At 43.5% G+C, this 18,539-nt stretch overlaps 1 pseudogene; it reads right to left on the bottom strand.

Annotated features, from left to right (window-relative positions):
- Nucleotides 1–2,672: 2,672 nt before the first annotated feature.
- LOC102858914 lies at nucleotides 2,673–18,103 on the bottom strand (annotated as a pseudogene).
- Between the last annotated feature and the right edge of the window lie 436 nt (nucleotides 18,104–18,539).

The following is an 18,539-nucleotide window of genomic DNA, read 5'->3' as shown; positions in this document are numbered from 1 at the left end:
GGCAGTTCTCTGCTGATGTGCTGTTCTAATTGTTTTTGGATAATCTTCAGCATAGGAAGTAACTATTTCCTATGCATCGGAAAGTTGGACAGTGAATAGGATGATAGAAGAAGAACTGATGCCTTTGAACTGTGGTGTTGGAGAAGAGCACTGAATTATCTTATGATCTGCCAAAAGAACACACAAGTCTGTCTTGGAGGAAGTGCCAATAGGGTGTTCCTTGGAGATAAGGATAGTGACACTTAGTCTCACATACTTTGGGCATGTATTCAGGAGGGGCTAGTTCTTGGAAAAGGACATCATGCTTGGAAAGGTGGCGGGTCAGAGAATGAGAGGAAGACCTCCAAAAGATGGGTCATGCAGTGACTGTAACAATAGGTTTGAGCATATCAGAGATTGTGAGAATAGCTCAGGAGAGGCAAGATTCAGATTTATTTTGATAGAGTCTCTGTGACTTGTAGACAACTCAACTGTACCTAACAATAACAACATGGATGCACAGCAAGCTACTCTGATTTTAATCTCGTTAAGCAATAACCATCACTTATTTGACTCATAAACCTTCAATCTAAGCAGAGTTTACTGTAGTTGGCATAAGACTAGGAGGTTAAACTGAAGCTGGAGGATCCATTTCCAGCATAATTTATTCCCATGGTTGGTAAGTTGAGGGCTCAGCCAGTGTGGACAGCCTAGTATTTTAGCTCTTTCCTGTATGAACCTCTTCACTGGGTATTGGTCTTTCAGACAACACGGCCACTGAGTTCTATGGTCAAGTATTCCAAGAGACAAAAAAAAATGGAAGCCTACATCTCTTACAGCCTGGGCCCAGAAAATTGTCACGTCTACTTCTGTTGACTAAAGCTACTGTCCAGATTCAAACACCAAAACCCTTACCCTCATTTCTTAACAGAGAAGGTCAAGTGATACAATGCCCTCTTTAATCTTCCTCCCTATAGGAAACAAAAATACCCACCAGTCCCATACAGTGACCTTGGATTCTTACACAACATCTGTGGTCTCTAAGCTGTGCTACTCCTACTATTGGGCCTCTTGTTATACAATCTAACATCTTAATTTATTCCAACTCATAGCAACCTTCTATTGAGATCTTTATGAGAGAAGACTACTCATTTTTACCCCATGGCACAGTTGATGGATTTGAACCAGCAATGCTTTGGTTATTAGGCTCTTTCTTATTAGACAAGAGCTTAGCTTAGTCCCTTATTTGAACAAATAATCTCATTGAGTCAGACTCTCCAGGAATGGGGATTAGGAATTTACATCACAACCGGCCACCTGTTATGCATACCAGACACTGATGGTTTACTACACACCAGAGTCCTAGTCAGCTAAAGAACTCAGCTATTCCATCCAATCCCTGACCTCTCAGTCCCTCTGAGGTGGCTAAGCCTTTATCTGATTGTCCACAGGGTTCAATCTTGAGAGCAGACAACATTTCTGCAGGAAGGGTTTAAAGATCCATGGCCTTTCTATCCCACGTGGAGCTGCTGAGAGGGACCTTGTGGGGAGGGTCTGGCTCATCTAAAGAAATCTCTGCCAATACAGGAGCTTTTAGTATCTGTGTCCCAGGATGCTCACTTCAGTCATCAAAATCACAGAAATATGCAGGAAAACGGTGGTTTTCCTGATTGTCTTTTCTAAGATGTGACTTACCAAAGAAAAACAGATAAAGGGATTGAACTATTTCAGAGGTGCTAAGAGATCAGAAATGAAAGGGATACCAGTGTTGTTGAGTCAAATGGATCTCAAATGCCACAGATATGACACTAATTAATAGTGAACCACGTTATGGGAAAGCGATTTTCTTTTTAAGTCTTTCCCAAGCCTTCTGATTCTTCAAGCAGAAAGTCTCTGGTGGCAATGTGTCTTTAGTATTTCTCAGCACTGTTATTGTTTGGTCCTGTTAAGTCGGTTCCCACTCAATACAAGCCTAAGTACAACAGAAGGAAACAGTGTGTCGTCCTCACAATCACTGTCAAGTTCAAGTTCACTGCTGCAACCACTGTGTCAATCCCTTTCATTGAAGATTTTAATCTGTTTTTGCTGACTCTGTACTTTACCAAGCATAAAGGCATCTACAGGGATTGGTCCCATCTGGCAATATATCCAAAAATACATGACAGGAATCTTTTAGGGAGCATTCTGACTGCATTTCTTCTAAGATAGATGTGTTAACTCTTCTGTAAATCCATGATACCTTCAATTTCTTCACTAACACTGTCATTCAAAGGCATTGATTTATCTTTAGTATACCTTATTGATAGTCTAGCTTTCACATGCGTATGTTGTTGGCTGCTATAGAGTCAAGCACAATCTAAAGTGACTCTCTGACCTACAGAACTGAACACCGTCCTATCCTGTGCTGTGCTCACAATCTCTGACACACTTGAATGAAAGCATCATGTCTTGATTCAAGTACATCTTTGGTTTTCAACACCTTCCAATGTCTTTTGTTGCACATCTGTTCAGTGTGGTCTATCATTTGACTGCTGCTTCATTGGGTGTTGACTGTGGATTAAAGTGAAATTAAATCCTTGACAATTGTCACCTTCTGTTAATTTCCTTTGATGTTATTATTGATTCAGTCGTGAGGATTTCTGGGTTTTTGTTTTGTTTTGTTTTTTTTAGTTTTGTGTTTTATTTATTTAAGTTCAGGCCTTGACTGCGTATTTCCACAGTGGGTACAGGCGCTCTTTCCGCCGCTGCTTCTTGGTCTTCAGGTTCTCCTCATGCTTGTTGAGCCTTCAGCGCATGGCACATGTTTTCTTGGGCCGCAGATCCAGGGGTTTGTACTTCTTGCCCTTATAGCATTTTCTGAGGTTCTCCTTCTGAGTCTGGTTAATAACAGTGAGAACACGGGCAATGGATTTTCGGACAACTCGGATTTTGGAGAGCTTAGAAGCCGTACCGCCTGTCACTTTGGCGACGCGCAGCTGGGAAAGCTCCACCTTCAGATCGCCCAGCTGTTTTAACATCTCCTCCTTCTTCTTTCCGCCTTGATTTTGGCCATGGCTGAGCGATAGAACCTGGCTGCCGCATGATCCAAGCCCAAGAGGAGGATTTCTGTTTTATGTTGACATGTGATTCATACTGATGGCTGTAGACTTTCATCTTCATCAGTGCTTCAAGTCCTTTTCACTTTCAGCAAGCAGGGCTGCATGACTTGCAAACTGTCTTCCAATGCTACTATCATGCTGGTCTTCATACAGTCTAACTTTTTGGATTATCTTCTCAGTTTACAGATTGGAAAGGTATGAGGAAAGGCTATAACTCCGATGTATGCTTTTCCTTGTTCAAATGAATACAGTATCTTCCTGTCCTGTTCTAACTACTGCCTCTTGATCTGTGTACATATTATACAGGAACACTAGGAAGTTTCTGGAATTCCTATTATTTGAAATGTCATCCATAAGTTGTTGTGACTCAAATAGTTGAATATTATTTGATGAGTCAATAAAACAGGCAAAATCCTTTCTGCTATTCTCTGCTTTCAGTTAAGATGTTTGACATCTTTCTGATTTAACTGCTTTTAGTCAAAATTCATCTGACATTAGCAATAATACCTGTCTGTCCATGTCCTTTCCTGAGTTCCTTGTTGATGTATTGCTATAATCATTTTTTTAAAAATTACCTCTAGTAAAACTTTACTTATGTATGTATTAGTGATATTTATAGAAATAATTTCTGCATTCTGTTTGATTCTTTGGAATGGACACAAACACAAATCTCTTTCAGTCAGCTGGCCAGGAAACTGTCTTCAAGTGACTGTTCCTAGCATTGTGGCCATTTGTTGAAACTCCTCAATTGGTATTCCATCAATTTGTGAATCTATGTTTTTCACTAGGGAGTTTCTGGAGGCCTCGTGAGTAAGGAGTTGTACTGTCAATCCAAAAGCAGATGGTTGAAAGACATGAGTCAGTTCTTGGAAGAAAGATGGGCAACCTCCTCCCATGTAATTTAAAGTCTCTGAAAGTCCACTGGAGGGTCAGCTATAAGTCAGTTCTGATTTAGTGGCAGTGAATGAGAGAGTGAAATGAGTATTTTTCACTAATGCCTTCCATACACTGTAGACTTCTTTTAGCTCCATTGGTCCTTGATCATCTACTATCGCCTAAAATGACTTAATGTTAAACAAATATTTTGCTAAGGTGTTTCTGTTTATTCCATTTTCCTTGATGCTTCCTGGGCCATTCAATACTCTGCCAATAGAATCCTTCAATACTAAAATTTGTGGCTTTATTCCGCTCCACTCCCCCCCTTCAGTTCTTTCAATGTGAGAAATGCTGAGTGTATTCTTCCTGTTTGGCTTTCCAAGTATTGGCACATTTCATAATACTTTGCTTTGTCTTCTCAAATCACCCTTTGAAACTTGGCACATTTCATAATACTTTGCTTTGTCTTCTCAAATCACCCTTTGAATCTTCTGTTCAAGTTCTTTAATGTCCTCCTTTCTCCTATTCATTTTACCTACTCTGCATTCAAGAGTAAGCTTCTGAGTATTTCCTGACATCTATTTTGGTCTTATCTTTCTTTTTTTAAATGACCTTTTGCTTTCTTGATATAGAATGTCCTTGATATCATTCCACAATGGGTCTTCAGTCATTTGTATGCAGCGCACCAATTCTATTCTTGAAGCGGTTGCTAAGCCCAAGGGGGCTATACTCAGGTTCAACTTTGTGTCATGTGGATTTGCTTTAATTTCCTTCTGCTTCAGTGACACTCATTAGTCACACCTTGCTAACAAAGACAGATAAAAAATCTCGGGTTCAGAATCTTCTGGACTTGTAAGGCTCCTCCAGAAATAAGTGAGAAAGAAAGAAATGTTTCTACTACCAAGAGAAGCCACCTTGGACTTCAGAAGTGTGCTCTGAAGATCCCAGTTGACACAAATTCTATTTAACAGGGGAAGGGAAAGAAGGTCTTGCCCCAGAATAGTCAAACTCTCTAGACAAGAAAGTCATAGAAAAGAGCAATACATTTAAAGGAATTAGTGAAGATATCTAATGAACCGAAGGACAGTGTTTAGGCTAACTAAATCTGGTTACATAAGGCTCTTTGCACCTGAAGGTCTTATAAAATCAGGGCTGGCTCCAATTAAAAAAATATTCTCCTCTCCTTTTCTCTTTGCTTACAGCATTTCCTATGGCTAATTTAAGTTGATGTGCGTAGTTAATAATGTGTCAGGCTGCTTACCGAAGGGCCAATGGTTTGAACTCATCAGTTACTCTGAGGAAGACAGATGAGCAGTCTCCTCACATTAAGACTGACAGATTCAGAAACCTGATGGAGGGTTGTTAAGCATTGGAATCAACCTAATAGCAGCAGGTAGTGGCTGAGAGGAAGGAGCTCAGGTGACACAACGGGTTATAAGTTGGGCTACTAACAAAAAGGTTGGTGGCTTGAATCCACTGGTGACTCTGCAGGAGACAAATGAGACCGTTTCCTCCCCAAGGACTTAGAGCCTTGGAAACCTGACAGAGGATCAGCATTAGTCAGAATCCACTCCGCAGCATGACTAATACTGGCTCCCTGCAGACCTAACTGCATCTGATTCAGGCCACGGTCTTTTCAGCCACATGCTATGCAGCTGAGAGCTGGAGAATTGATGTATTTGAGCTGGGGTGTTGGAGAAGCATACTGAATATTCCATGGACTGCTGAAAGAACAAACCGATAAATCTTGGAAGAAGTGGAGTCAGAATACTCCTTGGAGGCAAGGATAGAGAAGCTTCATGTCAGATACTTGGAGCATGTTGTTAGGAGAGGCTATTCCTTGGAAAGGGACATCAATGTTGTAAAGGTAGAGGGTCAAAGAGAAGAAGATCTTCAGTGAGATTGACACAGTGACTGTAGCAATGGGTAGAAGTGTGTCAGAGATGATGAGTGTGGCACAGGATAGGACAGGGTTCAGATCTGTTATTCATCGCACCGCTAGGAGTTGTACTCTGTTCCTCGCCACTTAACAACCGACAGAGCAGTACTGCTTAACAGTAAAACCCACCACATGAGGTTATTGCAAAGATTAAATATGGTGAGCGAAATATTCATACAATGAATATTCATGGTAATGGTCTACGGATCACACAGTCCAATGTTCAGAAAAATGTGGGTGCATTGTAAACATAAGCTCTCTCCATTCCATGCCCACCTTTTGAAACAACTTCTAAGAGAAAAATAAATTCTAAGTCAGGGACAAGAGCCACACATGGCCCACAGCTGTTTGGTTTGCTTATGTAATGACTTTTCAAGTTTTGAATTTGATTTCAAAGCAATTTAGGAGGCTTTACAAGAAAAGGCAGCTGTCTGGTTTCTTCTTAAAGAAGAAAACTCCAGACGTACAGCTCTTGAGCTTCCCAGTTTTGCCCTATGGACTTGAGAACTCATCACCTGATGTCCTCACTCACCAACTTTTGCCTCCTAGACCTGTTTCCTACCTGTTTTATAATTTGTCTTCTTGCTCAAGAAGAATCAGTGGAGACCCTGCCCAAAGGGCTGATATAACCATGAGCTCTGAGTGGAGGACCATGCCTTTGGCTGTCAGTTGTTAGGAACATGCAGTGACAAAAGACACCCTAACAGGATGTTTCTGGGAAATAAAGGTAATGCATCTTCTGACTTTCTCACCAACTGGAATCATCGTGTTATTCATCCATTGATTTGGTGAAGACCTGCTGTGATCACAGCACATTCCTCCATCCTAGGAGACTTAACAAAATTGACAAGAAGAGACTTCAACTACAGAAGGCTGATCGTCCTTCAGCTCTCATCATAAACGTCCCTCCCGCCAGAAAGCCTTTCATAACTCCTAACTAGGTTAACCAATAACCAGTTGGTATCTCTCAGAATCTTTATAACCAAGAGAGGTACCTACATGCCACTGTTGTTATGTGCTGTTAAGGTATCATGTACTCGGAAAAACTATAAATGATGGATCTGATCCTTGTCCTGTAGTGTGCCATCCTCTCTTTCTCTGAACCTCCACTTCTCCCAGCATGATGTCTTTTTCCAAGGATTGGTCTCTCCTTAAAATGTGACCAAAATGTATGAGAGGACGTTTTAACCATCCTTGCCTCCTACTTGTACAAGAATGTTGCACTTCTTCCAAGACACACGTTTGTCCTCTTGCCAGCACGGTGAGTTCAGTATTCTCCATATCACAACTTACAGGTATCAATTCCTCTTCTGTCGTGCTTATTCATTGCCTAACTGTCAAATACATAGGATGCAACAGAAAAGACCATGTCTTAACTCATGTACACCTTAGTCTTTAAACTGGCATCCTTGCTCTTTTTGCACTTTGGAGAAGTCCTTGACAGCAGATTTTCTGAATGAAGCATTTCTTTTGATTTCTTGACTGCTGCTACCATGAGTGTTGACTGTGGATCCAAATAAAAGGAGATCATTGACCTTTTCAATCTTTCATCCATCTATCATGATGTTGCCTATTATCCAGATGTGAGGATTTTTACTTTTATCTTCTTGATATTGAGACATAATCTATATTGAGGGCTGTAGTCTTTGATCTTCTACAGCATGTGTTTTAAGTGTTCTTCCCTTTCTATAAGCAAACTTGTGTCATCTGTATAACACAGGCTGTTGAGGAGTCTTCCTCAACCCTGGTGCCACATTCTTTTTACTATTGCCCAGCTTCTCACATTATTTACTTATCCAATGATAGGTATTGAGAAAAGATCCAACCTTGATGCACACCTTCCATGATTTTAAATAATGCGGTACTCCCTGGCCCTGTTCACACAGCTGTTTACTGGACTATGTGTAAATTATACATGAGCAAGACGAAGTGGTAAGGGATTCTCAATGTTCGTGGGCAGTGTGGTACCATTTGTTAAATATATTAAGCATCATTCCTGAATACATGGGTGTTAAATGTCCAATAGATTCATAACTATATGAATTAATAACTATAATGATTGCAAGCAGGTCACCAAAGTATTTTTCGCTCAAGGGGCAGTTCTCCCACTTCACAGCATTCTGATGGATTTGAACCACAGACCTTCTGTTCAGTGGCTGAGTATTTTGACTGCTATGCCACCAGGGCTCCTTCCTGGAATACCTATTAGATGTCTCATTCATAGTTGACTAGGAAGAGGACTGAAATTTGCCATATTGCACCTGTCATTTCACTCCTGTGTTATCAGCTTGTAAAACAACATCTGTTACATAAACAAAACCACGTTCATTGCCACTAGATCCATTCTAACTCATGCTGACCCTCCAACAGGTTTCCAAGGCTGTACATAAGTCCTGGAGCAGGATGCCTCTCCTTCTTCTAGAGCAGCTTGAACCATCAACCTTTGAGTGAGCAGCCCAGCACACAACCCATAACATCCCTAGAATTCCTGAGCTGGTACATAATTGATGCTTGCTCACTACTGCATAATCGATAGTGAGCTAGTGACTTGAGCTCCAAAAGAGGTGATAATCTGACATTCCTAAGGGTTGTGGTGTATCAACCTTAAAGTCCTCATGTGCAGTCTGGGACTCTTGGGGTCAGGACAGAAAGGGAGCTGTGCGTCATAGCCAGTCTAGAAAGTCAGGCCGATGTAACGCTCCACAAATGGCCTTTGATCTCTGCAGCACAGGAGACTGACTGCCCCAGATAAACTCTGTAGGAGTTTATCCAGTGACCTGGATGTGATCCCAGAGACCCCTAGGTCTGCATGAATTTGAAGGTTCTGGCAGATATTTTAACTTCTCTACAGGAGCAGCTTCTTATATTTGACAAGAAAACTGCAGGATGGGGGTGGGGTGGGGTGGGGACTGGGTGAAGGAGAAGAGGTTTTACATGAAAGAAAAAGGCTAGAACAGAACAATGTGCACACACACGTGTGTGTGTGTGTGTGTGTGTGTGTGTGTGTGTGTGTACGTGCACAGGCTCAGATGCAGAGGGAGATGGATGGTGGGGCTGAGGCAGGACAAGGGAAAAATGAAAGAACTGGATTCAGACAGAAGGAGCCCAGGCAGAAAAGAATGAGAGAGACAGACAAGTGTGACAGAATCAGTCAGACAGAGAGGATGAGCGGAGGGAAGAAAGAGAGGAACAGACAGGTGAGACAGATCCAGAATCAGACAGAGGGAACCCAGGCAGGAGACAATGAGAGTGTGACACACCTGGAGAGAGAGCGAGAGATGGGGGAGGGAGAAAGAGATGCAGAGCTCAGCAACATCCATCCTGAGGAACAACACAGAGAAAGATACAGAGAGACAGAGGGTAAGTGCCCAAGAGGAGAGAGAGAAATAAGAAGTAGACAAAGGAGAAGGGGAAGGCAGAGGGCAAGAGGAGGAAGAAGAGAAATAAAGGAGGAGGAGGAGGGAAGAGAAGAAAGAGGGGAGAAGAAAGCTGTATCGAAGAAGAATCATATAGAAGGACATGGAGAGACATTTGTAGTGATGCCCCCAATGGGTCAGAGTAGATGTCTTCTCCTTAAGGTCCTCAATGGTTCCTTTCTCAGCAGACTGCCAGTCCTTTCTTCCAAGGCACCTCTTGGTGGACTCAAATCCCCCATCTTTTGTCAAAGCTGAACATGTGAAACATCTGCACTGTGAGGGGGCCCTTATCAGTACAGTGAGGGTGATGACTTCAGCTCTGGCTACCTACCTCACAGATACTTCAGTGACTCAATGAGACACAGAGCATAAAAGTGCTTTGGAAGCGAAAAGCACTGAGATGTTTTAAAAATTATTATTAATAATAATAAAAACAGTTACCAAGCGCTAACACTCTTTATGATTCCCACTAAGCTCCTCATATTTTATTGCATGAATACTTCATAACTAATTCAGGACATGTCTATCTTACTATTATTATGTCCACTTTACAAATGAACAAGCAGCTGAAAGATGAAATATTTTATCCAGCACTCAAAGTTTGCAAATGGCACAGTCGAGTTTCATCATCAGGCAACTTCAAAGGCCAACCTATATCGTAGTCTCCTTCCACAGATGAGGACCCCAAAGTTCAAAGAGATGGGATGCCTGATTAAAGACATTAAAGGGGTCACTGCTGTAATCCAAACCTTAAACCCAAATTCCAGCTCAGGGTGACCCTCCTGATTGTAGGTTTTTGAGATTGTAATCATAAAGGGAGGAGAAAACCTCATCTTTATCCCATGGAATGTCTGATGGGTTTGAACTGCCAACCTTTCAGCTAGCATTGCCAACGCTTAACACCAGGGATCCTGCAAATGAATTTAAACAGATTATATCACACCAGACAACATGACTGCACATGGAGACACACACACACACACACACACACACACACACACCCCTCCTAGAAGAGTAATTTAGCAAAGTCACAGAGAGTAAGTACATATAAAGTTAATGTACATTAAAAATCAATTTTCTTTCTGCTTGTTGTTTTTGTCGCATGCTGTCAAGGCCATTCCAACACAGTGACCCTTTGTAGGATGCAATGAAACACAGCTCAGTTCTGCCAGAAGCAAATAATTGGAAAACAAAAGCTGGAGAAAACAAAAGCACTTACAAAGCATTAGTCAAGATGAAATACTTACAGCCAGAGTTCATGAAAGATGGGCCTAATCTATACACTGAAATCAAAGAATGCAGAGAAAAATTAAAGACCTAAATGAATGGAGACCATGCTCACGGCTCAAAAGACTGGATATTGGCAAAAGGCTCATTCTTCGCAAATTAATCTGTAGAGTCAATAAAATCTCAACCAAAATCCCAGACTTTAGAAATTGACAAGTTGATTCTAAAATGGCATGAAAAGGCAAAATGCCAAGGAAAACCAAAACAATCAAGATGGGGTGGGGAGGGAAGCCTATACTGATTAACATACAAAGACAGTATTTGTTGCTATGTATCATTGAGTCAGAAACAACCCATAGCTGACCCTGCAGCAGGTTTTCAGAGGCAATAAATCACTCAGGAAGAGACCGCCTGCCATCTTTCTCTCACTGAGCGGCTGGTGGATTCGACCCTGTGCTTTTGGGTTGGCAGTACAACTCCTTACCACTAAGCCATCAGAGTTTCCTATGAGTTAATGTAGTAAAATGATATAAAGGGACATAACTATATCAATGGAACAGAATTCTACCCAACATGCCCACATGTTACTGTCAATTCATTTCTTGACAAATGTACTCAAGCAACTAAACAGAAACTCAACTTATTGCCATCAAGTTGGAACCACCTCATAGCTGACCTGCCTCTGGGTTTTTGAGGCTGCAAATTGCACAAGAGGAGGTTGTCCATCTCTGTCCTGCAGAGCTGATGGTGGATACAAACTGCTAGAAAGGTGTAACCTTTAGGATAGCAGGTGAACTAGGTCACCAGAGCTCAAGGAGAAAAGGAATTAAAAAAAAAGCTGCTGGAATAAAGCAGTGTTTCATTATGGCCTAGTTGTAAGGAGACACACTGCCAATTGAAAGGCATGTGGTTCAAATTCACCAACGGCTCCTCGTTCCTCCCATGCAATCTGCAACGTCTAAAAAGCCACTGGAGGGCCAGCTATGAGTCCGTTCTGACTCGAAAACACGTAATAACAGCAGCTCCAAGAGTTTCATCGTGCATAGGGTCCTGTGAGCTGCAATCAGCGTAGCAGCACCTAAGAGCAATGTGTTTTTAAAATTCCCACCCTCTGTACCACAATGCTCCAATAAAAGAAAAAGAAAACCCAAACCGAAACGAATCAAAGATATAAACATAAAAGTTAAAACCTCAAAGCTTCTAGAATATCTTCGAGTAAGCAGAGACTTCTTAGGACGAAGTGAGGGCTAAAAATAAAGTTTCTAAAAATTCATAAATTGGATGTCATAAAAATTTAAAACGCATGCTCATTAAAAAGATACCCATTAAGGAAGTAAATAACACGGGAAAAGGAGGGAGAAACCAGTCATAGTAATATATGTTATCTGACAAGCTGCTTGGATCCAGAAAAATGTAAGTAACTCCTAGAACTCAATTAATAAAAAGAAACAGAATTAAAAATTGGTCCAGAGTCTTGAACAGATAGATATTCTTCAAAGGAAGACACAAAATAACCAACTAAAACTCATTGCCATTAAGACCCTGGTGACTCGTGATGAAATGCAAGGACAGAGTGGAACTGCTCAGAGAATCTGTGGAGCTGTAAGTCTTTATGGAGCAGGTCATGTCTCACCTTCCTCCTGCAGAGCAGTTGTTTGTTGTTGTTGAGTGCCATCGAGTAGAAACTGACTCCTAGCTGACCCTCCTTTGAGTTTTCAGAGGCAGTAAATAACACGGGAGGAGATGGTCCATTTTCTTCCCTCAGAACAGCTGGTGGGCTCGAACCTTGCTCTTTGGATTGGCAGGGCAATTCCTTGCCTCTAACTCACCAGAGCTTCCCGCAAGCAGCTAGTGGGCATAAACCAAATTGCTTTCAGTCAACAGCTCAGTTCTTACCCACTGGAGCACGAGGGCTCCTTATAAAAAACAGCAGAGCCATAAAAAAATTGCCTTTAATAATTAAAAAGGCGTACAAGTCAGAAAAACTATTTGATTGTGGACTATGGCAGAGGGTTCATTTTGGGGTAGTGAGGTCAGGAGGTGGCGTGGTACGGTGAAGTGAAGGGTAGAGAAACTTCATCTCACGTACTATGCTGTCAGGAGGGGCCAGCCCTTGGACACCATGCTGAGAAAGGTGGAGGGAGAGAGAAGGAGAAGCTCCTCAATGCACTGGATTGAGTGCACGGTGCCTGTAACAAAGGATGGAGCCTGTCAGAGATGGTGAGGACAGGGAGGACAGCGCCGGGTCCAGATCTGTTGTTCGTAGGGCTGTGGTGCGTTGTAGTCAACTTGATGGCCCTTCACAAGAACAACAGAACAGAGAGAGCCTGGTCCCTGCCTGCTCAGGAATCAGGTGATGAGGCAGAAAGCAGGCGGGTGATGCACCTATGAGTTGCCTCAGATCTCCTCACTTAAAGAGATCAAAGGCAGGCAAGATTGTAAGAAAGATAATCCGGTACAAGAACAATCTGTTCTCTAATTACAGTCTGTGGTTGCATGTGTCCATCGATAGCCATTTATCGAGCATGAACAATGTGTCCAGCGACCATGTATCAAATCGGTCATAGAGCTGGATTACGTGCTACCACCGCTGTCAGGTCAACTCTGACTCCTTGACGCCTTCTGTCAAATTTGCAAGGCTATAAATCTTTATGGGAAAAGACTGCTCATTTTTTTTCTCTTGCCAGTGGACATGAACTGCTAACCTTCTGGGTTGCAGCCCAGTATGTAATCCAGGATACCATCTTGTAGAGCTGGATTACGTAGCTTCAAAGGCCATTTAACTAATCTGCAACCTTGAGCAAGAGACTTAGTACATGCCAGCCTCAGTTTTCTCATTTGTAAATGAGGCATAACGAGGTGAAGACGAAATAAGCGATGCATAATAAGACTGTCCTGAGGATTGCATTATGAATTCATGTATGCAAAGAAGGCTTAGGCCAGTATTTGGTACATATAAACGAGGGTTATTTTTGCTAAGGACTTTAACCTCCCAGAAGAGCCCTGCTGGTGCTTCTCTCAAGTGCTCAGGGGGGAAAAAATTCTTTGGTTTGAACCCACCGCTGCTCCCTGTGAGAAAGCTGTCACAGTCGGCTCCAGTAAAGATCCCAGCGTCGGGGACCCTCCAAGACAGTTATGCTCTGCCCTACAGGGTCATAATGGGTCGGGATCAACATGACAGCAAGGAGCTCATGCAGTCGACTATACACACACACCCGTGCACGTACAGAAAGCCAAGATATGGGAAAGGAGTGATGTTGACTGGCTGAGTAGCTATTGTGTGCCCAGCCAGGTGCAAAGGCCCTGCTTATGGATGTTGCTTGATGTCTCCTATGGAAGAGCTAAAAGGCCAGAGTAACTGTGTGAGGTGAGGAGGAAAACGACAGATAGGAGGTGCTGGCGGAGAAGCAGGCAGGGCCTGCAGCTGGACCTCACTTGCCAGGGTCTGTCTCATATCAATGACAGACTGGCCAAGGCCAGCACACCAAGAGCATCTTCGCCATAAATGCAAGCGTAGGCTCCCTACAGGTAGATGGAGCGTCACAGTTTGTTGTTGTTATGTGTGTGCTGTCGAGCCACCTGGGACTTACAGTGACCCTACGTACAACAGTTCTGAACCCCGCCCTATCCTGAGCTAATCTCATCGTCTCCGACTGACCTACTCCTATTTCTCCAGTCACCATCAATCCATCTCATCCTGAGGCTTCCTGTCCTGTGCTGGCTCTCCACCCTTCCAAGCATGATGTTCTCCTCCAAGGACTGATCTGTCCTGGCCATGTGCCCAAAGTATGTGACACAGAGTTTCAAAATCCCTGCCTAAAAAAAAACAAATAAAATAGAAAAAAAAAATCCTTGCCTCCAGGGAGTAGCTTGTTTTCACCCTCTCCAAGACAGACCTGTTTGTTCTCCTGGCAGTCCATGGTTGTTCAAGACTCTTCTCCAGCACCCCAACTCAAAGGCATTGATTCTTCTGTTATCCTTAGTCACTGCCCAGATCTCTGATACATAGCAAGTAATTGTGACAATCGTGGCCTGGATCAGGTGCACATTACTCTCCAAACTGACATCACTGCTCTTCAGTACTCCAGAGAGGTCCCTGACAGCAGACTTTTCCAATGTAATTCACCTTTTGATTTCATGACTGCTGGTGCCAAGAGTGTTGATTGTGGAATCAAGCAAGCTGAATTTGTTAACAACTCCAGTCTCTTCTCCATTGATCACAAAGCTGCCAATTGGCCCAGTGGTGAAAATCATTGTTTTCCTGATGTGGAGGACTACAGTCCTTGACTTTAGTTTACTTTTCCATTAATAGATGTTATTTTTAGAAGAAGATTGTTGTTTGTGCCATTGGGTTGGAACTGGCTCATAGCTAACCGTCCATGTTGTTTTTGTTGTTAGGTGCCATCGAGTCCAAATCACAACCGCAACAGGTTTGATGGGGTGTTTTTTTACTGCAAACCCCCCCACCCAAAAGGGAAGTTTTACATTAACAAAAACTAAGCAGAAAGGACAAGAGGTCCTCATCCGCAGTTTCTCTGAACAATTTCTCTGTCATGGACGCCCTACATTCCTGGTGAAATGTTAGTAGCAACACTGGCCACCCGCTGGCAACCTAATGTTGATACAATGTAGTCACTAAAGTCTCTTAGAGGGGATTCTGTGTTGCAAAGTCTCATGTTCTTTTGTTTGGTGATGACAAGGAGTTATCTGACAAAACATCTCGTCCAAGTAGGGATAAAGTGGCATCTCACTGTGGTTTGCAACCTATCTACAGTGTCAGAAACTTACCTTAATGAGTTAATACAAGCAATTCTTTTGAATGGAAGGAGTGCAACAGTTATGTGTGTGCCTGTGTAGGAGCATGTGGTTGTGATGTAAGATAGATTTCCTGGCCTTGGTCCACGCACATCCCACTCCCTTTTCCCCCTCCCCACCTGCACGCATGCACACCTGCACCGAAAGGCACCTTGGATGTGGATGTGGATGTGGATGTCTCTCCTGAGCGGACTGTCAACAATTTAATTGATCCAAAAGACGAACTCGCCTGCAGCTATGGAACAAATAAAGGTCCTCTGTGTTAATTGAGACATTTACTTTAAGCAAGGCAGGAAGCCCTCTTTGTGTGCCTGCATCGTAATGAGTATTTGTTTTCTGCTTTGTTTGGTCATCACAGAGCCTGGTCTACAAAACAGAGCCGCAGAGCCAATCAAGGCTGGCCCTCTGAGTCAAGGGACACCAGGCAGGAGAGAGGCTGGTGACACCTTTTCCAAAAGAGAATCACTGGGCCCCCTCAAAAGAAGAGTTACTGCAGTCAGTCAAGTATAAACTCTAATCCTGATGTTGCCACCACCCACCCATGAGCAAGTGGCAGTGACTCTGAGCAAGCAGCAACACCCTTTTGGGTCTCAGTTTCCTCATCTGCAAAATGGGAGTGATGACAGCACTGAGCTCATGGAATGGCAATGAGTAAATAATAACAACCACCACATATAGTGAATTTATGAAGTGCTCAAAGCTCTCTCTCTCATACTCTGGGCATGTTGTTAGGAGAGGCTATTCTTTGGAAAGGGGCATCATACTCAGAAAGGTAGAGGGTCAGCGAAAGGGAGGAAGACCTCCAGAGAAATGGAATGCCACAGTGACTACAGCAATAGGCTCAAGTGTGTCAGAGACGATGAAGACGGCACAGAATGGGACACAGTTCAGGTCTGTTGTTCACAGGGTCACTATGAGACGTGCTTAACTTGACAGCACCTGACAACAACAACAGTAGTCTAATGGGTAAGGAATTTCTCTGTGGACCCAAAGGCAAGCAATTCAAATCTTCTCTGCAGGAGGAAAGTTGGCAACTTCCTCCCACGCAATTTATAGCTTCTGAGAACTTGCCAGAGGGTCAGTTATGAGCTGGTTCTGACAGGAAGACAATGACAGAGAGACAAGAGATACATATCTTAGCACTTATGACGATGGTGCATACGAACTCATTGAACCTCATTACACCGTGGAGAGGGTCTATTATTTCCACTTCATAGACACGTAGACGAGGCTAACGAGGTTCAGTAACCTGTTCAATACCACATAGCTGACAAGCAATCCGATATGCTTGCCGATTCCACAGGCCAATCTGACGAGATACTACCGCAACACTGTAATACCCCAGAGGCACTGGCAAAAGATACTTCCTAACTCATAAACTTACTGGCATGGACTTGATGTCAGTGTAGCAACACCAAAGAACAGTGAAGAAATGCCCCCCCCACCCCGCCCCGAGATTTCAAAGGCTGGAATCTTTAAAGAAGCAGACTCGGGTCATTCTCCTGCAAAGTGGCTGGTGAGCTTGAAGTGCATCTTCCGATAAGCAGTTAAGTGCTTAGTCACTGCATCACCAGGGCTCCTGTCAGTTAGATTCAAGAAACCCAAACCCACTGCTACATAATCAGTTCTGACTCCTAGGGACCTGAGAGCCAGGCCACAGTTGATGCCCCATAGGGCGTCTGAGGCTGCTAATCTTACAGAAGCCAACCGCCAGAACGTCCCCTCCTCCACAGAATGGTTCACTTACTCTCACTTACTGCAGTCCACTCAGAACTACTCACAGCTAACCCTCCACTGGGGTTCCAGAGGCTGTAAATGCCTGGCAGGAGACTGCCTGTCTTTCTCCATCAGAATAGCTGATTCCAACCAGCTGTTGTGAGCTGGCAGCACAGCTCCTTACCCATTAGGCCACCTGAGCTCCCTCTTAGAGTGTCAGGTGGACTCGAACCAGCAAGCTTCCCACTGGAGACTGAGCACCTCAGTCACTGCTCCGTCACAGCCCCTCATACTTGTTCTTTGTACTGTTAGGTTCTATCAAAGAGAGTATGACTCATGGTGGGTCAACGCACAACAGTCTGACCTCTGCCATAACCCATGCCATCCCCATCCTCTCTGCCAGCTAGAGCCCATTCTTACAATCACTGTGTCATACCATCTCATTGAGCATCTCCCCCTCTTTCACTTACCTTCTGCTTTTCCAAGGATGATGTTTTTTCTCCAAGGACTGGCCTCTTCTAGCAACATGCCCAAAATATGTGAGACGAAATTTGACCATCCTTTCCCCTAAGAAGCATCCTGGTTGCACTCTCATGGCATATTTCCTCATTCTTTTGGCAGTCCATGGGGCAGTGCCATGGGGCAGTCCACGTGTTCTTCGGTGCCACAACTCGATGACATCAATTCTTCTTCTGTTGTCTTAGTTCAAATTCCAACTCTCAGATGCACAGCAAATAATTGAAAAGACATTGGCTTGGATCAGAGGAACCTTAGTCTTTCAACTTACATCCTTGCTCTTCAGCACTTTGGAGAGGTCTCTGACTGCAGACTTTCCCAGTGCAACAGTGCTTCCTATTTAGCGGGGATTTTTCCGGACAGCCTTGGGAAGTAGGAAATATTTTTATCCCCATTTCAGAACTGAAAAAACCAAGATAAAGAAAGGTTAGGTTACTCGCCCAGTTACATACCTGGTAAGCAGCACAGTCATGACCTATTTCACTCAGGAAGTCTGGCTCCAGGGTCTGCCACTTGGCCATGTTGTTATCATGTGATGGGAAGTCAGCTCTGCCTCACAGTGACCCTTTATGACAGAACAGCCAGCTCAGAGTATTTCCTCAGCGGTCACTGTCATGGGAGCAGGTGGCCAGGACTTGTCTCTCACAGAGCTGCTGGTGACTGCAGCAACTGGCTGTTCACTTAACCCCATGCCACCATGTTTTTTTATGTTAGCAAAGTTGTTGTTTTTGCGTGCCTCTGAGTTGGAATCAACCCATAGCTGATCCTCCAGTGGGTTTTTCGAGGCAGTAAATCACACAGGAAGAGACTGCCCATCTTTCTCCCACAGAGCAGCTGGTGGTCTTGAACCACATGCCTCTGGAATTGCAACACCACTTCTTACCACTAGGCCACTGGAGCTCCCTGTGCCACCACTTTATGATGTTGTCTCTCCTGTCATTGGACATGCTGCTTGTC

The sequence above is a fragment of the Elephantulus edwardii genome, unplaced genomic scaffold (genome assembly GCF_000299155.1).
Source record: "Elephantulus edwardii isolate Elephantulus edwardi_28Jun2011 unplaced genomic scaffold, EleEdw1.0 scaffold00089, whole genome shotgun sequence".
In the NCBI taxonomy this organism is placed as follows: Eukaryota; Metazoa; Chordata; class Mammalia; order Macroscelidea; family Macroscelididae; genus Elephantulus; species Elephantulus edwardii.
The sequence above is the reverse complement of the archived record's forward strand: the minus strand, read 5'-3'. Positions and strand labels throughout refer to the sequence as shown.